The following is a 12693-nucleotide window of genomic DNA, read 5'->3' as shown; positions in this document are numbered from 1 at the left end:
ATGTAACCTGAGAGCCTCATTCAGATGCTCCTTGTTCTCCTTGTGTAAATAAGCATGTTACTACCCCACAGAGTTGGAGGAAGAGTAAATGAGTTCATACACCATGGTGTCTGGCATGAGGAAACTACTCAGATAATGTTAGCAATTGTTGCTGCTATTGTTTGTAACCAATGACACCCCTACTGTAATCCTCATTTTTTGGATGAGCATCATGCTAATTATAAAACACAATTTATTATTTGAACTTAAAACGATTTCTGGCTATTGGTGTGAGCCATGTAATTGGGTTGGAAAATCCAATACATGAATGAAAGATAAAAAGTTAAGGGAAATTGATAAAGTACTGTTTACCAAAATGAATACCAGAAAGTGAAAACATATTTTGAGGGGTAAACCAAGGGGAGGAGCATAGGAATGGAGGGTGGAAGGGTGAGCAAATGTAGTCATTATATTCAATGTACATTATGTAAAAAATTAGATATGTCTGAGACAAGCAGAAATGGTCAGATAAGTTGATGTTAGCGAAATGAACCCCAAGATAAGGATTCAAATATTTTTTCTTTCTTGCGATTGTTTCTAACATATTTAGAAGATATTTCTTTGTTGCTTTGTATGTCTCTCCCCCATGGTATAACCCGTTTTCACTGTATTTGATGTTGGTATAATTTGTTGAGGGGAAGGGAAAAAACAAATTGTTTAAATAGGGATACAGGTAGACCCATGGCAACAATGAGATGTACAAGATGTTATGTCGAAAATGAACTTTACAACTTTGGCACAAGGGTGGGGTTGGAGGGGTGGGAAGGGATGGGAAGGGGAAACAAAGGAGGAGGCAACAATGCTTGATAAGAAGTGTGCTCATTATCTTGCCCATGTAATTGTAACCCCTCTCTACGGTATTTTCACAATTAAAAAATTAGATATGAAACTTGAGAATAGAGATGGGGGGAGGGAGAAAGAAAGAAGAGGTGACACTGATCAAGAAGTATTGTACTGGGAGGGGGGAGGGGGAAGTGTAGTTGTGGAGGTGGAAGGGAAGGGAAGGTAGGGGAAAAACAAAGGAGGAGGTAACAATGCTTGATAGGAAATGTACTCATTACCTTGCTTATGTAACTGTAACTCCTCTGTACAGTATTTTTACAATAAAAATGTATTTTTAAAAAAAGAAGTATTAAGGACACGTGCACCTCCATGTTTATTGCAGCACTGTTCACAATAGCTAGGATATGGAAACAACCCAGATGCCCCACCACAGATGAATGGACCCAAAAATTGTGATATCTATACACAATGGAATATTATGCAGCCATTAGAAATGACAAAATAATGGCATTTGCAGGGAAATGGATGGAGCTAGAAGGAATCATGTTGAGCGAGGTAAGCCAAGAACAAAGAGACAAACGGTACATGGTCTCCCTGATAAGTGGATGCTAAATCCAAAATGTTAGGTGATACAACAAAACTAACAGGACTCAAGAAACAAAGAACTCCCACTCATCTGGTCGAACCACTACCAAATATCCCCATGCTGCTGATCACATATATCGTATATAACATGTGAGCACCGTTATATATTACAGACTGTGATAGACAATTTGCTCCAGGAAAGTTAGAATGAACTTGTGACTTTAAATGAGCATCATTATTCCACAATACTGTGAAATTCGGGAAATTATGTAATCAATCACAATAAAAAAAAAAAAGAACCTCGGGGAAGGTAGGGAGAAAAGGGATGGTAGGGGGAAAACAATGGAGGGGGTAACAGTGCTCACTAGGAAGTGTACTCATTACCTTACTCATGTAACTGTAACCCTCTGTATAGTATCTTTACAATAAAAAATTAAAAAATTATTACAAAAATAAAATAAAATAAAATAAGAAGTATTATACTTATAACCTGACCTATGGAACGGTAACCTCTTTGTACAACTACTTAATAACAACAGTAAAAAAAACAAAAATAAATAATTTTTTTTTCTTTTTGGGTCTGGTCGTGGGCCCTGAACTCTGGGCCTGCGCGCTGTCCCTCACTCAGTTCTTCAGCTCAAGGCTAGCGCTTTACCACTTGAGCCACAGCGCCACTTCTGGCTTTTTTCTTATGTGGTGCTGAGGAATCGAACCCAGGCCTCAGGCATGCAAGGCAAGCACTCTACCACTGAGCCACCTTCCCAGCCCAAAAATAAATAAATTTCAAAAGAAAGTTAAGGGAAGTTGAGTGTGGCAACACAGTGGTGGGAGGAGGAGTGAATGTCAAGGACTGCCCGGGGTTACATAGTGAGACCCTGTCTCAATAACTTAATTCTTTTTTTAAAAGAAAGTAAATTGTAGTTTAAAATTTAAAAAGTAGTATATCTTCAACAGCACTGAATAAGTGAAAAATATTGGAGAAATTTTTCATGTCTCTGTTTGTACCCTGAAGAAGTCTTAGAAAAAGCCTGGACAGCATTGCTGACAGATGTGATAACAATTCTTGTTGTATTATTTAAATGCCACTTAACCTATTCTTGATAGCTTGAATGCTTTGTTGCAGATGCCAGTGAGTCACATCTATAAATAATTAATAGAAGCATTAAAACATATTTTTGTGCATCAACAATTACTTTCATTTTGAATGAAGAGGTATACTCCAAACATTTTTCTTTTAAAAATAAATCTATCTTGAGGACAACCATGCATTAAAAACTTCCTTTCCCAAATATAGGTGAAGACTTTAGCAGAGGATGGTCTTCTGCTTGGGTCCTGGAAACCCCATGGCTTGGATTGGGGAACACAGAAGCCAAAGATTCTTCTATATGTGGAGATCCAGAAAACTTTACCAGTGATAGGCAATTATAATCTTAGGAAAGAAGAAAAATACAGACATAGGAGTGTGACAGATGAGAGAGATGGATATGGATAGAGGACCAAAATAACATGAAAATCAACAGATTGGTAAGATTTGCCTAGTTAAAAAGGAAATCAAACTATTGAAGAGATCCCTGGACACTAAACTACTGAGTAAATCTGAGTCAAAAGATCATTAAAGTATGGCGTGTGCATGTACACACACACACACAAACACACACACACTCACACTACAAAAGTGTCTTAGATGTCTAATGATTTATTATTACAATAATAACACATACTACTGGACATGAAGCAACTACGTATCTACATAGAAACTTAGTCTGCAGCTTGCCTGTTTTTTTTTTTTTTAAATCTACTGAGATGATTTAATCACTAGGGCAACCTATTTGTAAATCTGCAGAAATTAATGTATGTATACACACACACACATATAGCTATGTATACAGCTTGATGTGCTGTGCTTTGAGTGTTTTTTTATGTCCTTTGGCTGTCTACATTTCCTTAAGTTATCCTAGAGATAGTTGGCTTTTACATTAGTCTCGAGTCTTCCTAAGAAGTAAAATAAACATTGGGACAGTATAGGTAAGATTCAGATGGGTGGGTTGTTGTAAGGGTTGAAGGAAGAAGCAGATTCTATCCTGCACCTTAGAGATAATAGATCTTTCCTCCCCTTCAAGTTCCGTAAGCACACAATGCTGCTTCACACGTTTACAATTGTGTTACTCCTTAGAGCAGACTGCAATCTCTCCCTGCCTCACAATGATTTGTTTTAATGTCTGTCTCCTTTATACACTGAATTCCTTGAAAGAAAGGATCGAGTCTCATTCATCTACATATCCTGAGCTCCTAGCGCCAGGCCTATCATATGACTCCTACCTAATACCTTCTTGTTGAATGGAGGAACTAAATGCTCAAATGCAGTTTTTCTTCTTTTTGCCTCATGAAACCAGTTATTTAGTGAAACTTTTTAATTTATAAAACTTTCTTAAGGGCTCTAAAATAAGGGAGAACCTCAAATCACTGGAGATGTTGGCTAGTCAGTAGAAATGTATTTGATCTGATCACTAGTGTCCAAACTTGCAGAGTTGGACATAAACTATAGGGTGAACCCAGCAATTAGAAGAGGCAAAGGGACACATGGGTGCTGTACACAGTGAGAAATCAATATAAAATTGAAAGTCATTAAAAGTTCACACATTTTGAAATTAACCCTAAAGTTTCTTGATTTAGAATCCACAGATCCACAGCAGGTCCAAGGGTCATCTCCAGAAGGACATCTATGAATCACACACACATACACACACAAAGAATATGTAGAATTTGGAAGGGAGAGATCCTATGTTCTCTTAGATCTCCAGGGGGTTTATGACCCCAAGTAAATAAACACAAAACCTCAAAGAGGTTTTTGCAGAAGCCAAAAAGAAGTATACACAGGGTGTTCAGCCCAACATTGTTCAAGAGAGTGCAAATTGAGAATCCATCGAAATAGATTTCCATAAGGGACTGTGAGCACATATGAAAACATAGCATATGCAGCATACGGATCACGGCATATTGTTGCATAATAGAGCAGATTATTACAGTGTGTGTATGGTCTGCTCTCCTTCAGGGAAGTATATGTAAGTATATCTAGACATAGAATGTGTCTAGGCACAGAAAGACAGTCACTAAATGTCAGCGATCATTGTTCAGTGGTGGAATTGGGATAGTCTCCACCACCGCCCCCCTTTTTTTCTTTGCCAGTCCTGGGGCTCAAACTCTGGGCCTGGGCACTGTCCCTGAGCTCCTTTTTGCTCAAGGCTAGTGCTCTACCACTTAAGCCACAGTGCTACTTCCAGATTTTTCTGTGGTTAATTGGAGATAAGATACTCAGAGACTTTCCTGCCTGGCTGACTCCCAACCTTGATCCTCAGATCTCAGCCTCCTGAGTAGCTAGGATTATAGGCGAGAGCCACCAGCACCAGGTTGTTTATGTTTTGTAGTTTCTCATTTCTTTTAAATTTTTACAGGGAATGTGTCATTTTATCAAAAGAAAAACAATGTATTTTTAAGGATCGGAAGAGTTACTTAGAGAAGTATACAGAAGGCAGAACTATAAAGGACCTTAGTTATTAGGCTTAAGCTTCCATCATGGAGACAGCTTCCATTCGCCACAGAGAGTGGGAGGGGTCATTGCTAAGGCTGCCCCGGTCCAGCAGTGGCCATGTCCTTAGTTTCAACATGTTCAAAAGGAAGTGCCAGCGGCTTGTAAAAGCTCCTGGACCCATCATTATGAACTAGGAATGGGTTCCTCTGTAAAGGCATGGTGCTTTGTGCGAGGAGGAAGCCATGTACATAAGAAGCAATGATAATTGTATATTATCATTCCTGATTGTGCCTGTCAGCCTGGTATGTGGCATAACCAGTTCCTGAAGGGCTTATGTGCTCATCACCTGAATCAGATTAGAATCTTCTTTCCTCCTAAGAAGACAAAGACCCACTCTCAACCTTAGGATTCAAATGTGGAATTCAGTCATGAGAGTCACTTTTCTCATAAAGACTATGCATGAGTAAGGTCAGGCCCAGTCCATTCTTCTTAATAGAAGCTCTGGTTTGCTTTCATAGGACTTGGCCTCAAAAATTATGCTTTCTCAGGGATGGGAAGGTGGCTCAGTGGTAGAGTGCTTACCTTGCATGCATGAGGCCCTCAACACCACATAAGAGAAAAAAAACAGCAGTGGCACTGTGGCTCAAGTGGTAGAGCACAAGCTTTGAGCTGAAGAGGTGAGGGACAGCGTCCAGGCCCAGAGTTCAGGCCCCACAACCGATAAATATACATACATACATATATATGCTTTCTCAAAATGCTCCTTAATTTGTCCCTTCATGAGTTTCACTTTTGGGGCTCTAAAAGATGAATGAGAGACATGCTTTGTGTGTATGTGTGCGTCAAGTAGGAAGACAATTATGAAAGACAAAAAAAAAAGATTAATTCTAGAAGGAAGCTGTGGGTCTGAAGACTTATTTGCTTAAAACTCTCTGCTCACCTACTTCCCAAAAACTCTTGTGTAAAGCCAGAGGCATGTGTACACAATTACAAGATGATTGCTTAAGACCATGCCACTTACTCCTAGATATAGAAACCAAAGCTCAGCACAGTGACCCAGCCAAGACTAGAACTCAAGTCTTTCAAGTTCAGACCAGTGAGTTTTCAACCCCACCAAGCTGCCTAATTTGATGGTTACCCAGGATAAATCCTTTCCCCTCTTTGAGGCTTGCTTCCCCCATATGTAAAATGAGAGGAGTAGAGTAATCTGTGCTTTGTTCTTTATCCTTTGTTCCTCCAGACCTGTGGACTTGCCTTCTCAGCCTACACTGGGTTCTCAGGTCCTCATGCTGCATCAATGGGCTCCTCTGACCATTGGCTTCTTGTTGGGTGCAGTCAGTGAAAGGAGCTTGGAAGGCAGAGGGGAGAGTAACTGGGAGCATTTGCTCAACCCATTCCCCTGCTCCATTACCCTTGAGTAGGTTGCATCCTGCTCCTGACACTGACAGGCCCTTTCTGTCATTCTTTCCATTCAGCTGCCTTCTCTGGGTTCTGGTAACTTCTCCCTCCTTATGTTCTTCATTTAGGCATAAGGGTGGTAACATTTCCAGATCATCTCCCCACCCTGCCTGCTGTACCCACACTGAATCCTCCCAGCCATCTGCTACCCTGTCAGTTCCCTGTTGAGATGAAATCTTTTCTCTAGGAAGGGACAAGGACCCAAGAAAGCTCAATGTTCTCAATTTCCTTCCTTAATCCCACAAATACTTTTAATCTCTTAATTTTTAATTTTTTATTGTTATTATAATGTTGATGTACCTAGAGGTTACGGTTACATAAGTCAGGTAAAAATTACATTTGTTTTTGGACGATGTCACCCCTTCCCTCAGTCTCTCCCAGTTTTTCCCTCCCATCCCCACCCATTCATTTTTTTCAACTTAATGTCTAGTGAGTAACATTGCTGCATTTGTTCAACCTTTTCCCACCCTTTCTGTGCCCTCCCCTTACGCTCCCAAAGACATATAAATGAACAAACAAGACCAGAAGAAAAGAAAACAAAAACAACAACAAAGAAAAAAAACCTATTGTGTCCATTTCCTGGAGTTCATTTAGATAAATATAATTTTGTATGATCAGATGTGCATGGGCATTGTGCCTTTGTGTTCCTCTCCTAAGGGTATCCTACTTTGGTCTCACTGTGTGTAAAAGCCTAGAGGCCTGTATAATTTATTATGCCCCACTGTATTTTAGATCTAGCTTCTGCATATAAGAGAAAACATGCACTATTTGTCTCTCTGAGTTTGGCTTACCTCACTTAACATGATTTGTTCTAGGTCCATCCATTTCCCTGCAAATGACATAATGTTATTCTTTCTAATGACTGTGTAAAATTCTCCCTTAAGTTTTTTTTAAAAGAATTGTGATATATATATACCACTATTTTATATATATATATATTTATATAGAGAGAGATATATATAGCACAAAATTCTATATCTATCTATCTAGATAGATAGATAGATAGTGGAATTTTGTGCCTCCATCAGAAAGAATGACACCACCCCATTTGTTAGGAAATGGAAATACTTGGAAAAGCCTATTAAGTAAAGTAATCCATGCCCAAAGAAACATAGGTCCCATGGTTTCCCTTATTTGCAATAACTAGTATATGTCTAGGACAAGCAGAAAAGGTCAAAAGCTATGTACATATGACCATATAAGATGATGCTAAGCGAAATGAACCCTAGATAGGGACACACATCTTTGTTGCTGTTATGTTTAATGTACTTACAATGTACTGTGTGATTTTTTTTGTTTCTCATGTATGTTCTTCCCCCATGGTATAACCCATTTTCACTGTATTTGACACGAGTGCCCTGCATCTTGTATACACATTTTTCTAATTTGCGAAGGGGAAGGGAAATAACAAAATGCAGAAATAAGGATATAGGTTGACCCATTGTAACAATGAGATATACAAGACACTATGTTGAAAATGAACTTTACAGCTTTGTGGGGCGCAGGGGTGGGGGAGGGGGAAGTTGGGGAAGTGAGGAGGGAAGGGATGGTAGGGGAAAAACAAAGGAGGGGGTAACTATGCTTGATAGGAAGTGAACTCATTACCTTACTCATAACTGTAACCCTTTGTACAGTATCTTTACAATAAAGATATATATTTAAAAAAAATTGTTGGGCTGGGATGTAGCTCAGTGGCAAAGCGCTTGCCTAGCAAGTGCAATGTCCTGGGTTCGATCCCCAGTACCAAAAAAGAAAAGACACAAAAAAAATACAGTTAAAAAAAGAATTGTTACTAGTACCATTCAGTATGTTTCAAAATCATCACTGAGTTAACTATTAAAACAAGTAAAATAAAATTTTAAGTGCAAAATCCTTTTTTCTCTGTACCTTTATTTTTAAAAGCAATTCTGGGGTTTGAACTCAGGGTCTTGCAGGTCCTTGGCAAATGCTCAAAAGCTCTACCATTTGAACTGTGGCTCCAGACTTTTTTGCTTTAGGTTATTTGTCATCTAAGGTGTTCCATTTTTGCCTGGGCTGGCAGAATTGTGATCTTCTTACCCATACCCTCCGCATAGCTGCCTCACAGATGAGAGCCCACTATACCCTACTTGGTTTGTTGAGATGGAGACCTCACTTCTTGCCCAGCTGGCCTCTAACGATGATTTTGCTAAGCTCTACCTCTCAAGTATCTTGGATTACAGGCATGAGCCTCTGTACCAGCTATCTTTAACTTCGTATTTACAAAATCCTTAGAGAGCAAAATTGCAAAAATAGTACACAGACCACAAGTATCTTTCAACTAGCTTTCTTTAAAGTTAATATCTTGGAAGTAGCACTGTGGCTCAAGTGGTAGAGCACTTTCCTTGAGCTGAGGTTGAGGGACAGTGCCCAGGCCCAGAGTTCAGGCTCCACCACTGACAAAAAAGAAAGAAAGAAAGAAAGAAAGAAAGAAAGAAAGAAAGAAAGAAAGAAAGAAAGAAAGAAAGAAAGAAAGAAAGAAAGAAAGAAAGAAAAGAAAGAGAAAGAAAGAAGGAAAGAAAGAAACTCTCCTAAAGTTAATATCTTACCTAACATTAGTAAAAGTCCAGGAAGTTGGCACTGATATGATGCCACTTGACAATCCTGTGGATCAGAACTAGGACTTTACACAGGCTAGATATGCACTCTATCACTGAGCTACACCCTCAGCCCTGGCCCTGGTACAACTAAGTAACTTGCTAATTAACCTGCAGACCTTATCCAAATGTTTCCATTTGTCACACAAATATCCTAACTAGTCCAAGATTCAGAAGTAATGTTTCCTAGTCCCCTCAGATCTGTGACAGATCCTGGATCTTTCTTTGCCTTTTATTGCCTTGACACTTTTGCTCAAATATCCTTCATGATTTTACTGCATTTCCTTTTGTAACTAAAAGTAGCTTATAATGAGATAGTTTTAGGTTATGCAAATACTCTGTCTCTGCCTAGTGCTAGTGGCTCATGCCTGTAATAATAACTATTCAGGAAGCTGAGACCTGAAAATCACAGTTTGAAGCTAGCCAGGAAAGAAAAATCCATACAATTCTTATTTCCAATTAAGTACCAAAAAGCCAAGAGTAGAGCTATGGCTCAAATGGCTGAGTACTAGTCTTGAACACCAATTCTCAGGGACAACACCCAGGCATAGAGTTCAAGACCCATGACTGGCCCCATAAAAAAATTAATTCTCTTTATATAACTCTTCCTTAATACTTTTAGTATTGATTATTGATCCCTGTATTTGTTTCATAATGTTTTTTAATTTCTATAATTTCCTCCCAAAGTTGGCCTTCTCTCCATTGTTTATTTGTATCAGTATGGATTTAAGGGCATTTATTTTATTAGGGCCACTTTTTAGATCAACTTATCCAACTTTCCTCTCGAGTTCCTTCAGTTTGGCTCCCGTGTCATTTTAACACACTCCCATCGTTTTTAAGACTTCCATATTGCAAGCTGGAAACTTAATCCCAAGTGCAACAGTGCTGGGAGATATGGCCTAATAGAGGTAATGGGTGCAGAGTCCTCAGGAGTGGATTAATGTAGTTTTCAAAGAGCAAGTGAATGTAAAAGGCAATCTGGCTCCTTGTGCATGAACTCCTGCTCAGCTATGATGGCACAAAGGCCCTCCAGTTTCTCTTGAATGGTGAGCAATGTAGATTTCTTTTCTCTATGAATCACCTAGCCTGTGACACTATGAAATAGTCACAGAAAGCTAAGACTTACTTTCTGGCATCACCAAATGTCCAGGTCTGTATTCTCTAAAATCACTATTTCCCAAAGAATCCTTTACTTATTGGTTCTGCCCTACTAAACATTTAATGTAGTTACAGAGTTGGTAAACACTAGAAATCTAATTACTAACTATACTAGAATATTTGTATCTAATTCTTTACATTTTTAGCATGTATTATATCTTCAAACTATTATTTCCCAAAGTTGATTTCTTCTTCAACTCCTGAGGTGCAGTTGTGATATTCATTTGTAACCACAGTTACATCCATTTACTACTTATTGCATTCTAATTATAAAGTGAAAGATCTCAACAGGGGATATAAATGTAGAAGGGGCATCAAATCAGATTTCCATTTCATATGTTTAAATGTGAAAAAATACAGAACTGTATGAAGCAAAAACTAAAATCTCTCCTTTACTACCTTACTTTAAACTCCCATTCTCCCCAGTAGCCGAAGAGCTATTATATGTTACAAAAACTAAAAAGATGCCTGAACAATGGTCAACTCACATGCGAGAATGACAATCAATAACCACTTCCATTTCCGCATGCATTTCACCATACAAGAAAAGGTATAGAATTACTTGCTTATTTATATAAAAAAATTTCCGACATCTCCCCTTTACTTCCTACAAAAATAAAATTTCCACCACACTTTACTATTGTTGGTAAAATATCACAATTTCACAGCTGCTTGAAATAAATGATACATTTGGATCTGTATGCTTTATTGTGTAACTGAACTGATTAATAATTCGTTTTATGTTTTTTTTCCCCTTTAGCAAAGTGGAAAGTATTTGAGCTGAGTGGTAGTATCTATTTTAAAAATGTCATTGATTACAGAGTACAGGATATACTTTCAGCCTCACGATAATAATTCTGTAGACTCTAAGCTTTTATTTCTAAAATAGAACAAAGTTACCATAGCTTCCATTAGAAAAAGATAACCTTCAGAATTTGAGCAAATGCATTTCTGTTTTGTTGAGTTTGCAATTACTCTCAGCAAGGAAAGTAATGCTGATGGCTCTGGTGGGGGTTGGAACTGAGCTGTAGTAAAACTCCATAGTCTTTGTAGTTCTAGGGATTAGTTATGCTATTTATCCCCTGAAGTCAAAGAGGGAAAGTTAATTGCAGCGATTTCCCACCCACATCGCTTTAATTTTTGGCAGAATGTACTGTCCAAATATGTGTATCAGAAACCTCTGCACAGCTGGGAATGTGGCTCAGTGGTAGAGTGCTTGCCTAGCATGCATGAAGCCTTGGGTTCGAGTCCTCAGTACTACATAAACAGAAGCCTGAAGTAGTGCTATGGTTCAAGTGGTAGAGCATTAGCCTTGAGCAAAAAGAAGCTCAGAGACAGTGCCCAGGCCTAGAGTTCAAGTCCCAGGACTGGCAAAAAAGAAAGAAAAAAAGAAAGCTCTGCACATCCACAGTGTCACATGACTTTGCTAACCCCTGTTAGGTAGTGATTGCTCCCATCTGGGTCACCAGAATAGGAAAACACGAGGAGGAGGAGGAGGACACAAGTTCTCAGGAAGTTTATGGGCCAATAAAAATTTACCTGACCAAAAAAAATCACTGTGAGTGGTTCTCAAACACTTTAGACTAACATGTTGTGCTGTGGAAATACTAATAGTAATCTGTGGCTGTTCTTGGTATTTGATGTTATAAATTTTTGTTGGTCTTTTGGCACTGACCAGTATTTTTTTTTCCTAGAGAAATCCAGCACATTGCAAAATAAGTGTCAGAAATATGCATCAACAGAAACAACAACAAACCAAAGCCTTGGCTATCCATGTTGAATTGAACAGCATTTTCTCCCATGGATACATGAGCTTTCACTTGCGTCTTTCCTTCCTATTCACTGTGGCTGGCAAAATGTCCCTATTCTCAGGATCAAATAAAATAGATCAAGATTTCACGGTGCTCCTACCAAGAACTTTGTCACCTAAACAAATCTGAGAATCACATTCTGTAGTACTTCTTCATAAGCAAATAGACTCTAAGAACGAAGTCTAGTCAGACTTCATCTTCCCTCTCATTCTGCTCCTTCTCCCTGCAGTGGAAGTTTCCCTCACACTGCTCTTCCACTACTTTCCTCTCACCTCTACCTCAATTCATGCCAGAACAACTATACAAGCCTTCATTAGGACACCCTTCTTGTAGGCCCTGACACTTCCATCCAGCAATATCATCACATAGATTCACCATTCTGCATTGCAGATTCTTTTCAAGCCATTTTTTCTATTGAAAATGTCCACTCATTTCTTATCTCTCATTTAATAATGTCTAAAACTCTTAAGTTCAAAATCAACTCCAAAATACTGCAATTCCTGGTCTTTGGTTAACCATGTACTCAAAAGAAATATGGCAAGGAGTCTTTCCTATCAGTGGAGTAAGTAAACCAGTGTAATACTACTTTGAAGCTTGATAAATAGCTAGGCCTTCCTTAGGAGGCTCTAATGACTACCTAAACTTGCTATTGCTATTTTCTGTTTCCTTAAGGAACAAAGGGTCATTTATCCCGATAGCTATGAATGAACTAACA

The sequence above is a fragment of the Dipodomys ordii genome, unplaced genomic scaffold (genome assembly GCF_000151885.1).
Source record: "Dipodomys ordii isolate 6190 unplaced genomic scaffold, Dord_2.0 Scaffold3, whole genome shotgun sequence".
NCBI lineage: Eukaryota > Metazoa > Chordata > Mammalia > Rodentia > Heteromyidae > Dipodomys > Dipodomys ordii.
Note: the sequence above shows the minus strand (reverse complement) of the source record.